We start from the raw sequence: 10,868 nt of genomic DNA on the forward strand, positions 1-10,868 counted from the left end.
AAGAGTGAAAGCCACTCTTTTCCACCCTGACAATTCACACAAAAGATCCACACAGAATTTTACTACACTCCATTGTTAAAACAAAACAAAACAAAAAATATACAGTGTATAGCATAAACAATGAGGAGTCCTTGTGGCACCTTAGAGACTAACAAATTTATTTGGGCATAAGCTTTCATGGGCTAGAACACAAGGACTACTCGTTATTTTTGCTGATACAGACTAACATGGCTACAACTCTGAAACCTGTCACAGTGTATAGCATGAGACATTTCAGCATAATGGAAATATTTTCCAGAACCTGAACACAGGTGCTTATGGAAGTGCCTCCTCCAACATAACTATATTGGTGCTCGGCAGTGCTATAAAGAAGCTGAACATTTAAAAAAAAAAAACACAGCACAATCATTACATGCTAACAGGGGTAGAGTTTATGTCCACTGCCCCACTAGAGTATTAGAATTGTCTGACATAAGGATATCCCCATGACAATAGAGAGAAGAAGGATTTTCTAGATAAAATACGGTTATAATCCAGTCCTGCAAAATTCCTACAGAAATGTTCTAATATGACTAAAATTCAGGATCCCAATGAAATGGCTTGCCTTGGTGATATGAGAGTTTATATTTATTTCGGCCTCCCCTAAAACAGTGGTTCTCAACCTTTTTGGGCTTAGGACCCATTTGTAAATGTTTATGGCCTGTCGTGACCCAGTAAAGTCTGAGGGTGGAGGCCCTCGGGTGGTTTCGGTCAGATCCTGCCCCCCGCCCCAGGGGGTCCTTCCTGGCCCTCACTCCACAGTGGCGGCTCCTGCAGCTTCTGTGCTGTGAAGCTGACTGGGCTTGGCTCTCTGCTCCAAATGTTGCAACCTCCGGAGTTGCAGTACAGCTTGGATTTGACCCCACCCCTCTGACTGGACCAAATTTGTGAAAGTGGAGTTGTGACCCTGCTCATGGGCTTACAGAGCCATTCACTCAAATTTGGCGTACTTGGACTCCTGTCATCATGACGACTGGGTGAAACCTGAGTGGCACTGGGACCCCAGAGGTTGCAGTGCTTGGGACAGGAAGTGCGTCCTGTGGCTTCACTGGAGTTATTTTGGCTACACTCCAGTGTAACTGAGAGCAGCATCTGACCATCAGGTTTTTTTCCCCTCTCTCCTTTAAAATGAGAGTAAGTTTAGGTAGTTATTCCTGGTAGTTTGAAGAACAATAGATCTGGAGGAACGCAGAGGAGAGAAGATTTCAGAGTAGCAGCCATGTTAGTCTGTATTCGCAAAAAGAAAAGGAGTACTTGTGGCATCTTAGAGACTAACAAATTTATTTGAGCATAAGCTTTCGTGAGCTACAGCTCACTTCATCGGATGCATTTGGTGGAAAATACAGAGGGGAGATTTATATACACACACAGAGAACATGAAACAATGGGTTTTATCATACACGCTGTAAGGAGAGTGATCACTTAAGATGAGCCATCACCAGCAGCGGGGGGGGGGGGGGGAGGAGGAAAACCTTTCATGGTGACAAGCAAGGTAGGCTATTTCCAGCAGTTAAATGCAAACAGATGGACATCATACCAAAAGGACTGAAGGTAAAAAATCCATTACAATCTACATACCACACAGACTATGCTGACAGCTTGTGCCACACACTCTCAAAGAAACTGCGGAACCACCTGATCAACATCCTCTACCGCAAACAGGGAAAGATTAAGAATGAGCTCTCAAAACTGGATGCTCTCATAAAGAACCAACCTTCCACACAAACTTCCTCGTGGCTGGACTTTACAAAAACTAGACAAGCCATTTACAACACAACTTTGCTTCTCTACAAAAGAAAAAGGACACTAAGCTACTAAACTACTACATGCCACAAGGGGCCACAACAGTGGTTCCCGTAACCCACCCAGCAATATTGTTAATCTATCCAACTATACTCTTAGCCCAGCAGAAGAATCTGTCCTATCTCGGGGCCTCTCCTTTTGCCCCTCCACCCCTATGAACATGATACAGTTCTGTGGTGACCTAGAATCCTATTTTCGACGTCTCCGACTCAAGGAATATTTCCAACACACCTCTGACCAACATATTAACCCACAGAGACCTTCCTACCAACACTACAAAAAGAAGGATTCTGGGTGGACTCCTCCTGAAGGTCGAAACAGCAGTCTGGACTTCTACATAGAGTGCTTCCGCCGACATGCACGAGCTGAAATTGTGGAAAAGCAGCATCACCTGCCCCATAACCTCAGCCATGCAGAACACAGTGCCATCCACAGCCTCAGAAACAACTCTGACATCATAATCAAAAAGGCTGACAAAGGAGGTAATGTCGTCATCATGAATAGGTCGCAGTATGAACAAGAGGCTACTAGGCAGCTCTCCAACACCACTTTCTACAAGCCATTACCCTCTGATCCCACTGAGAGTTACCAAAAGAAACTACAGCATTTGCTCAAGAAACTCCCTAGAAAAGCACAAGAACAAATCCGCACAGACACACCCCTAGAACCCCAACCTGGGGTATTCTATCTGCTACCCAAGATCCATAAACCTGGAAATCCTGGACGCCCCATCATCTCAGGCATTGGCATCCTGACAGCAGGATTGTCTGGCTATGTAGACTCCCTCCTCAGGCCCTATGTTACCAGCACTCCCAGCTATCTTCGAGACACCACTGACTTCCTGAGGAAACTACAATCCATCGGTGATCTTCCTAAAAACACCATCCTAGCCACTATGGATGAAGAAGCCCTCTACACCAACATTCCAAACAAAGATGGACTACAAGCCATCAGGAACAGTATCCCCGATAATGTCACGGCTAACCTGGTGGCTGAACTTTGTGACTTTGTCCTCACCCATAACGATTTCACATTTGGGGACAATGTATACCTTCAAATCAGCGGCACTGTGATGGGTACCCGCATGGCCCCACAGTATGCCAACATTTTTTATGGCTGACTTAGAACAACGCTTCCTCAGCTCTTGTCTCCTAATGCCCCTACTCTACTTGAGCCACATTGATGACATCTTCATCATCTGGACCCATGGAAAAGAAGCTCTTGAGGAATTCCACCATGATTTCAACAATTTCCATCCCACCATCAACCTCAGCCTGGACCAGTCCACACAAGTGATCCACTCCCTGGACGCTACAGTGCTAATACGCGATGGTCACATAAACACCACTCTATATCGGAAACCTGCTGACCGCTATTCCTACCTACATGCCTCTAGCTTTCATCCAGATCATACCACACGATCCATTGTCTACAGCCAAGCTCTACGATATAACCGCATTTGCTCCAACCCCTCAGACAGAGACAAACACCTACAAGATCTCTATCATGCATTCCTACAACTACAATACCCACCTGCTGAAGTGAAGAAACAGATTGACAGAGCCAGAAGAGTACCCAGAAGTCACCTACTACAGGACAGGCCCAACAAAGAAAATAACAGAACGCCACTAGCCATCACCTTCAGCCCCCAACTAAAACCTCTCCAACGCATCATCAAGGATCTACAACCTATTCTGAAGGATGGCCCATCACTCTCACAGATCTTGGGAGACAGGCCAGTCCTTGCTTACAGACAGCCCCCCAATCTGAAGCAAATACTCACCAGCAACCACACACCACACAACAGAACCACTAACCCAGGAACCTATCCTTGCAACAAAGCCCATTGCCAACTTTGTCCACATATCTATTCAGGGGACACCATCATAGGGCCTAATCACATCAGCCACACTATCAGAGGCTCGTTCACCTGCGCATCTACCAATGTGATATATGCCATCATGTGCCAGCAATGCCCCTCTGCCATGTACATTGGTCAAACTGGACAGTCTCTACGTAAAAGAATAAATGGACACAAATCAGACGTCAAGAATTATAACATTCAAAAACCAGTTGGAGAACACTTCAATCTCTCCGGTCACTCGATTACAGACCTGAGGGTGGCTATCCTTCAACAAAAAAACTTCAAAAACAGACGCCAATGAGAGACTGCTGAATTGGAATTAATTTGCAAACTGGATACAATTAACTTAGGCTTGAATAGAGACTGGGAATGGATGAGTCATTACACAAAGTAAAACTATTTCCCCATGTTATTTCTCCCCCCCACCCCAGCCCCCACTGTTCCTCAGTTGTTCTTGTTAACTGCTGGAAATAGCCTACCTTGCTTGTCACCATGAAAGGTTTTCCTCCTTCCCCCCCCCCCGCTGCTGGTGATGGCTCATCTTAAGTGATCACTCTCCTTACAGTGTGTATGATAAACCCACTGTTTCATGTTCTCTGTGTGTGTATATCAATCTCCCCTCTGTATTTTCCACCAAATGCATCCGATGAAGTGAGCTGTAGCTCACGAAAGCTTATGTTCAAATAAATTTGTTAGTCTCTAAGATGCCACAAGTACTCCTTTTCTTTTTGCGAATACAGACTAACACCACTGCTACTCTGAAAATAACATCTGAGGAACAGTGGGGGGTGGAGTAGGGGAGATAAATAACATGGGGAAATAGTTTTACTTTGTGTAATGACTCATCCATTCCCAGTCTCTATTCAAGCCTAAGTTAATTGTATCCAGTTTGCAAATTAATTCCAATTCAGCAGTCTCTCGTTGGAGTCTGTTTTTGAAGTTTTTTTGTTGAAGGATAGCCACCCTCAGGTCTGTAATCGAGTGACCGGAGAGACTGAAGTATTCTCCAACTGGTTTTTGAATGTTATAATTCTTGACGTCTGATTTGTGTCCATTTATTCTTTTACGTAGAGACTGTCCAGTTTGACCAATGTACATGGCAGAGGGGCATTGCTGGCACATGATGGCATATATCGCATTGGTAGATGCGCAGGTGAACGAGCCTCTGATAGTGTGGCTGATGTGATTAGGCCCTATGATGGTGTCCCCTGAATAGATATGTGGACAGAGTTGGCAATGGGCTTTGTTGCAAGGATAGGTTCCTGGGTTAGTGGTTCTGTTGTGTGGTGTGTGGTTGCTGGTGAGTATTTGCTTCAGATTGGGGGGCTGTCTGTAAGCAAGGACTGGCCTGTCTCCCAAGATCCGTGAGAGTGATGGGTCGTCCTTCAGGATAGGTTGTAGATCCTTGATGATGCGTTGGAGAGGTTTTAGTCGGGGGCTGAAGGTGATGGCTAGTGGCGTTCTGTTATTTTCTTTGTTGGGCCTGTCCTGTAGTAGGTGACTTCTGGGTACTCTTCTGGCTCTGTCAATCTGTTTCTTCACTTCAGCAGGTGGGTATTGTAGTTGTAGGAATGCATGATAGAGATCTTGTAGGTGTTTGTCTCTGTCTGAGGGGTTGGAGCAAATGCGGTTATATCGTAGAGCTTGGCTGTAGACAATGGATCGTGTGGTATGATCTGGATGAAAGCTAGAGGCATGTAGGTAGGAATAGCGGTCAGCAGGTTTCCGATATAGAGTGGTGTTTATGTGACCATCGCGTATTAGCACTGTAGCGTCCAGGGAGTGGATCACTTGTGTGGACTGGTCCAGGCTGAGGTTGATGGTAGGATGGAAATTGTTGAAATCATGGTGGAATTCCTCAAGAGCTTCTTTTCCATGGGTCCAGATGATGAAGATGTCATCAATGTAGCGCAAGTAGAGTAGGGGCATTAGGAGACAAGAGCTGAGGAAGCGTTGTTCTAAGTCAGCCATAAAAATGTTGGCATACTGTGGGGCCATGAGGGTACCCATCACAGTGCCGCTGATTTGAAGGTATACATTGTCCCCAAATGTGAAATCGTTATGGGTGAGGACAAAGTCACAAAGTTCAGCCACCAGGTTAGCCGTGACATTATCGGGGATACTGTTCCTGATGGCTTGTAGTCCATCTTTGTGTGGAATGTTGGTATAGAGGGCTTCTTCATCCATAGTGGCTAGGATGGTGTTTTTAGGAAGATCACCGATGGATTGTAGTTTCCTCAGGAAGTCAGTGGTGTCTCGAAGATAGCTGGGAGTGCTGGTAACGTAGGGCCTGAGGAGGGAGTCTACATAGCCAGACAATCCTGCTGTCAGGGTGCCAATGCCTGAGATGATGGGGCGTCCAGGATTTCCAGGTTTATGGATCTTGGGTAGCAGATAGAATACCCCAGGTCGGAGTTCTAGGGGTGTGTCTGTGCGGATTTGTTCTTGTGCTTTTTCAGGGAGTTTCTTGAGCAAATGCTGTAGTTTCTTTTGGTAACTCTCAGTGGGATCAGAGGGTAATGGCTTGTAGAAAGTGGTGTTGGAGAGCTGCCTAGTAGCCTCTTGTTCATACTCTGACCTATTCATGATGACGACAGCACCTCCTTTGTCAGCCTTTTTGATTATGATGTCAGAGTTGTTTCTGAGGCTGTGGATGGCATTGTGTTCTGCATGGCTGAGGTTATGGGGCAGGTGATGCTGCTTTTCCACAATTTCAGCTCGTGCATGTCGGCGGAAGCACTCTATGTAGAAGTCCAGTCTGCTGTTTCGACCTTCAGGAGGAGTCCACCCAGAATCCTTCTTTTTGTAGTGTTGGTAGGAAGGTCTCTGTGGGTTAATATGTTGGTCAGAGGTGTGTTGGAAATATTCCTTGAGTCGGAGACGTCGAAAATAGGATTCTAGGTCACCACAGAACTGTATCATGTTCGTGGGGGTGGAGGGGCAAAAGGAGAGGCCCCGAGATAGGACAGATTCTTCTGCTGGGCTAAGAGTATAGTTGGATAGATTAACAATATTACTGGGTGGGTTATGGGAATATTATTTGTGCCCACTGATAGATTGATGGCTCTCGTTTCTTCTAAGGCAAGCTCTTTTACACACGATTATATAAGTGATTCTCAATACTGACTTGTTGTTCTTGTTAATATAGCCTCTGCTTATTTTGATCTTGCTATTCCTAACATCCTCCTCTCAAACGAAATGAGTGCAGCTATGTAACAAAAACAAATCTACATTTGTAAATTGCACTTTCACGATAAAGAGATTGCACCACAGTACTTGTATGAGGTGAACTGAAAAATACTATTTCTTGCTTTTTAGTGCAAATATTTATAATAATAATATAAAGTGAGCACTGTACACTTTGTATTCAGTGTTGTAACTGAAATCAATGCATTTGAAAATGTAGAAAAACATCCAAAATATTTATATAAAATTTAAATTGGTATTCTATTATTGACAGTGCGATTTAAACTGCAATTAATCACAATTAATTTTTTAATCAAGTTAATTTGTTTTGAATTCATCATGCGAGTAAACTGTGATTAATGGTTTCAGAGTAGCAGCCGTGTTAGTCTGTATTCGCAAAAAGAAAAGGAGTACTCGTGGCACCTTAGAGACTAACAAATTTATTTGAGCATAAGCTTTCGTGAGCTACAGCTCACTTCATTGGATGCATTGATTAATGGACAGCCCTAGAAATTTTCCATGCTTGGTCTCTTAGGGATTGGAGTAAAACTAATTCTTGCCAGGGATCATCTGACTGTTAAGTGGGTACACAACACCTAGCTCAATAGGGCCCTCTTGCATTTCCTTTGTCAGGATTCTGACAGTCATATTCTATTTTACAGGGTTCATGTGTAAGGCCTGACCATTCTGGCTTTGCCACTGGTATCCAGGAAAAAGAGTTAACCCAGGATCTGATATTGGTAATGTAGGTGTACTGTATTCCTGCAGAACCTTCCCTCTGCCAGCAGCAGGGGGTGGCGTTGGGGAGGAGCAGCTGGGTTTGGGTTTTCCTCCTGCCTTTCCTAGTGGGGTTCCCATATTAGCCTCTAGCTGTTATGTTTAATTCTCTACCTAAAAGTTGCTCAGCACACTTTTCAAGCCCTGCCTAATGTGATGTGTCCACTGCCAAATTTCTGAGGAATGGGAGTGTCTCTCACTGAAGAAACATGAAACTCAACCCTTGCAATTTAGGAACACAGCCTGAGTACAGATTTACAAAGTGCAAATATTAGATTAACAAACAAAGCCTAAACTAAAAAAAATTTTTTTAAACTAGAATAAGAATCATAAATACTTAATGCCGGTACACCATAGCTATAGAAAACATTACTGTCTCCATGTCACCTAGTAATTTGAGTTTGGCTGTATCTCTCACAGACCAAACTCCAGACGAGGACACATCTGGACTTAATGAGAGGATTTCATAATACACCTCCCAGAATGTCAAAGAAAATTCAATTACAGCTAATTAATTTTTCTATACTTCATTAATTAAACCTTGTACATTTCTCTGCCTTTCCTCTCAACTCCACTAACCCATTTGTCCCACTATTCCCCCCTTGAATACTTGCTTCACTGGACCTTCTCCCACACAAATTCATCCCACATTATCTGATACCTCCTTGGTTTCCTACTCCTTTCCCTCTTATATCCCCTTATTTCTAAGACCTGGACTACCTGAAATATTTTGCTCCTACAGCTCTGGATCTTTGAATGGTTCTCTTTCCTTCCACCACCATCCCAAATAAAACAATTCAATGTTGGTAAAGCCATGCAAAGAGAGCCAGTAAAGAGGCACATACCTAACAGTGGGAAACACAGCACCGGGCCAGACTTGTAGGCCACTGGACTGGGGTAAAGAAAATTCTCCCACTCCTCACTCACACATAGTCGTCAGGCAGCTGGCAACCTAAACTGAGGGCTTTCAGTCCTGGAGTTACGTGTTTTAAGTCAACCACCTCTTTGCAGTTAATAGGTATCTTTGAGATAGAGTTGCCAGTTTTGGTTAGATGTATTCCTGGAGGTTTCATCACGACATAATCTTTAATTAAATATTCATTTTTAATTCCTGGAGACTCCAGAGCAATCCTGGAGGGATGGCAACCCTATTTTGAGGGACACCTATGCCAAATCCTAATTACATTCATTCACAACTCTGCAAATGGCCATTGGCCCACTTGGCCAAGGAAGTCTGTCCCGGTCACTGTTTTAGAAGAACTGCATTTGTTTTCAGATGCTCGACTCTTTATTTTGCATAAAGCAGCAGCATCTCAAAACCTACTACAGGGATGAGATCTCTGGAAAGGAAACGCAGGGGGCAGCCACAGAACCACCCACCCTGAGGCTTGAGCTGTAGAAGTGTTGCAGTCATGGGCCTCATTCACCTCATATAGGCCTCATCCACAACCGTGTGACATGCCCCCCAGCACTGTGATCCCCCTCGCTCTCCTGCCCCAGACAGTCCCCCCCCAGCACTGTAACCCCCTAGGCAGCCCTTCCCCCAGCACTGTGACCCCCCATTTCTCTGCCACCAGCACTGTGAGCCCCCTCACTCCCCAGCCCCTGGCAGCCCCTCCTCCAACACTGAGACCCCCCCATCTGTCCTGCCCCCAACACTGAGACTCCCCCATCTGTCCTGTCCCAGCACTGAGACCCCCCCAACACTGAGACCCCCTCATCTGTCCTGCTCCCAGCATTGAAACCCCCCATCTGTCCTGCTCCCATCACTGAGACCCCCCCAACACTGAGACCCCCCATCTGTCCTGCCCCCCAGCACTGAGACCCCCTCATCTGTCCTGCTCCCAACACTGAGAACCCCCATCTATCCTGCCCCCAGCACTGAGACCCCCCCAACACTGAGACCCCCCATCTGTCCTGCCCCCAGCACTGTGACCTCCCCAACACTGAGACCCCCTCATCTGTCCTGCTCCCAACACTGAGACCCCCCATCTGTCCTGCCCCCAGCACTGAGACCCCCCCAACACTGAGACGCCCTCATCTGTCCTGCTCCCAGGATTGAAACCCCCCCATCTGTCCTGCCTCCCAGCACTGAGACCCCCTCATCTGTCCTGCTCCCAACACTGAGACCCCCCCATCTGTCCTGCTCCCAACACTGAGACCCCCCCAACACTGAGACCCCCCCCATCTGTCCTGCTCCCAACACTGAGACCCCCCCAACACTGAGACCCCCCATCTGTCCTGCTCCCAGCACTGAGACCCCCCCAACACTGAGACCCCCCATCTGTCCTGCCCCCATCACTGAGACCCCCCCATCTGTCCTGCCCCCATCACTGAGACCCCCCCATCACTGAGACCCCCCATCTGTCCTGCTCCCAGCACTGAGACCCCCCCAACACTGAGACCCCCCCATCTGTCCTGCCCCCAGCACTGAGACCCCCCCCATCACTGAGACCCCCCCATCTGTCCTGCCCCCATCACTGAGACGCCCTCATCTGTCCTGCTCCCAGGATTGAAACCCCCCCATCTGTCCTGCCCCCAGCACTGAGACCCCCCCCCAACACTGAGACCCCCCATCTGTCCTGCCCCCAGCACTGAGACCCCCCCATCTGTCCTGCTCCCAGCACTGAGACCCCCCCATCTGTCCTGCCCCCAGCACTGTGACCCCCCCCATCTGTCCTGCCCCCAGCACTGAGACCCCCCCCAGCACTGAGACCCCCCCCCCCGCGGCGCAGCAGGACTCACGCGGCGGCGGGGAGGGCGCGCGCGGGGGACACGGAGTGAAAAGGGAGGAGCGAGGCCGCCTGGCCGGGACCCGGCGCTGCTGCCGCCGCCCCGAGCGGGCCGGACACGGGGATCGGAGCGCGGCGCTGCTCGCTCGCTCGCTGCGCCCGGGAACCGGGAGAGCGGCTCGGGCGGGCGCTTCCCCTCCGCCGCACCACGCGGGAGCCCGACGCCGCCCGGCCGCGGGCGAGACGGTGTCGCAACCCCAAGGCGTCTCCCCCTCCCCCGAGGGCGGCAGCGTGAGCCCTGTGGTCCCGGGATTCCACAGATACCTGAACGGGGCAGAGCAGCGAGGGCTGAGCTCACTGTGGAGGGTCCTTTTTCATGCAAACGCCGTCTCACACTTTTTAAAGCTGTTCCGAAGATATTTGTATCCGGGCCATTATGTCTGGCGTCACCAGATGTGACCAGAAAC

General features: G+C 47.8%; 1 protein-coding gene across 5 annotated transcripts in view; it reads right to left on the reverse strand.

The window, feature by feature from the left end:
• Positions 1-10,855, reverse strand: part of NOD1 (nucleotide binding oligomerization domain containing 1) — a 49,526-nt gene extending 38,671 nt beyond the window's left edge. For 4 of the 5 annotated variants that reach the window (XR_006279288.1, XR_006279289.1, XM_038392704.2 and 1 more), the window contains exon 1: positions 10,726-10,855. The gene's annotated coding sequence lies outside the window, so the exon portion shown is untranslated. Of the gene's footprint in view, positions 1-10,414; positions 10,584-10,725 lie in introns of those variants that run through there. The other variant, XM_043508962.1, reaches the window with a different exon arrangement.
• Positions 10,856-10,868: the final 13 nt, after the last annotated feature.

This window comes from Dermochelys coriacea, chromosome 2 (assembly GCF_009764565.3).
Source record: "Dermochelys coriacea isolate rDerCor1 chromosome 2, rDerCor1.pri.v4, whole genome shotgun sequence".
NCBI classification, from domain to species: domain Eukaryota; kingdom Metazoa; phylum Chordata; order Testudines; family Dermochelyidae; genus Dermochelys; species Dermochelys coriacea.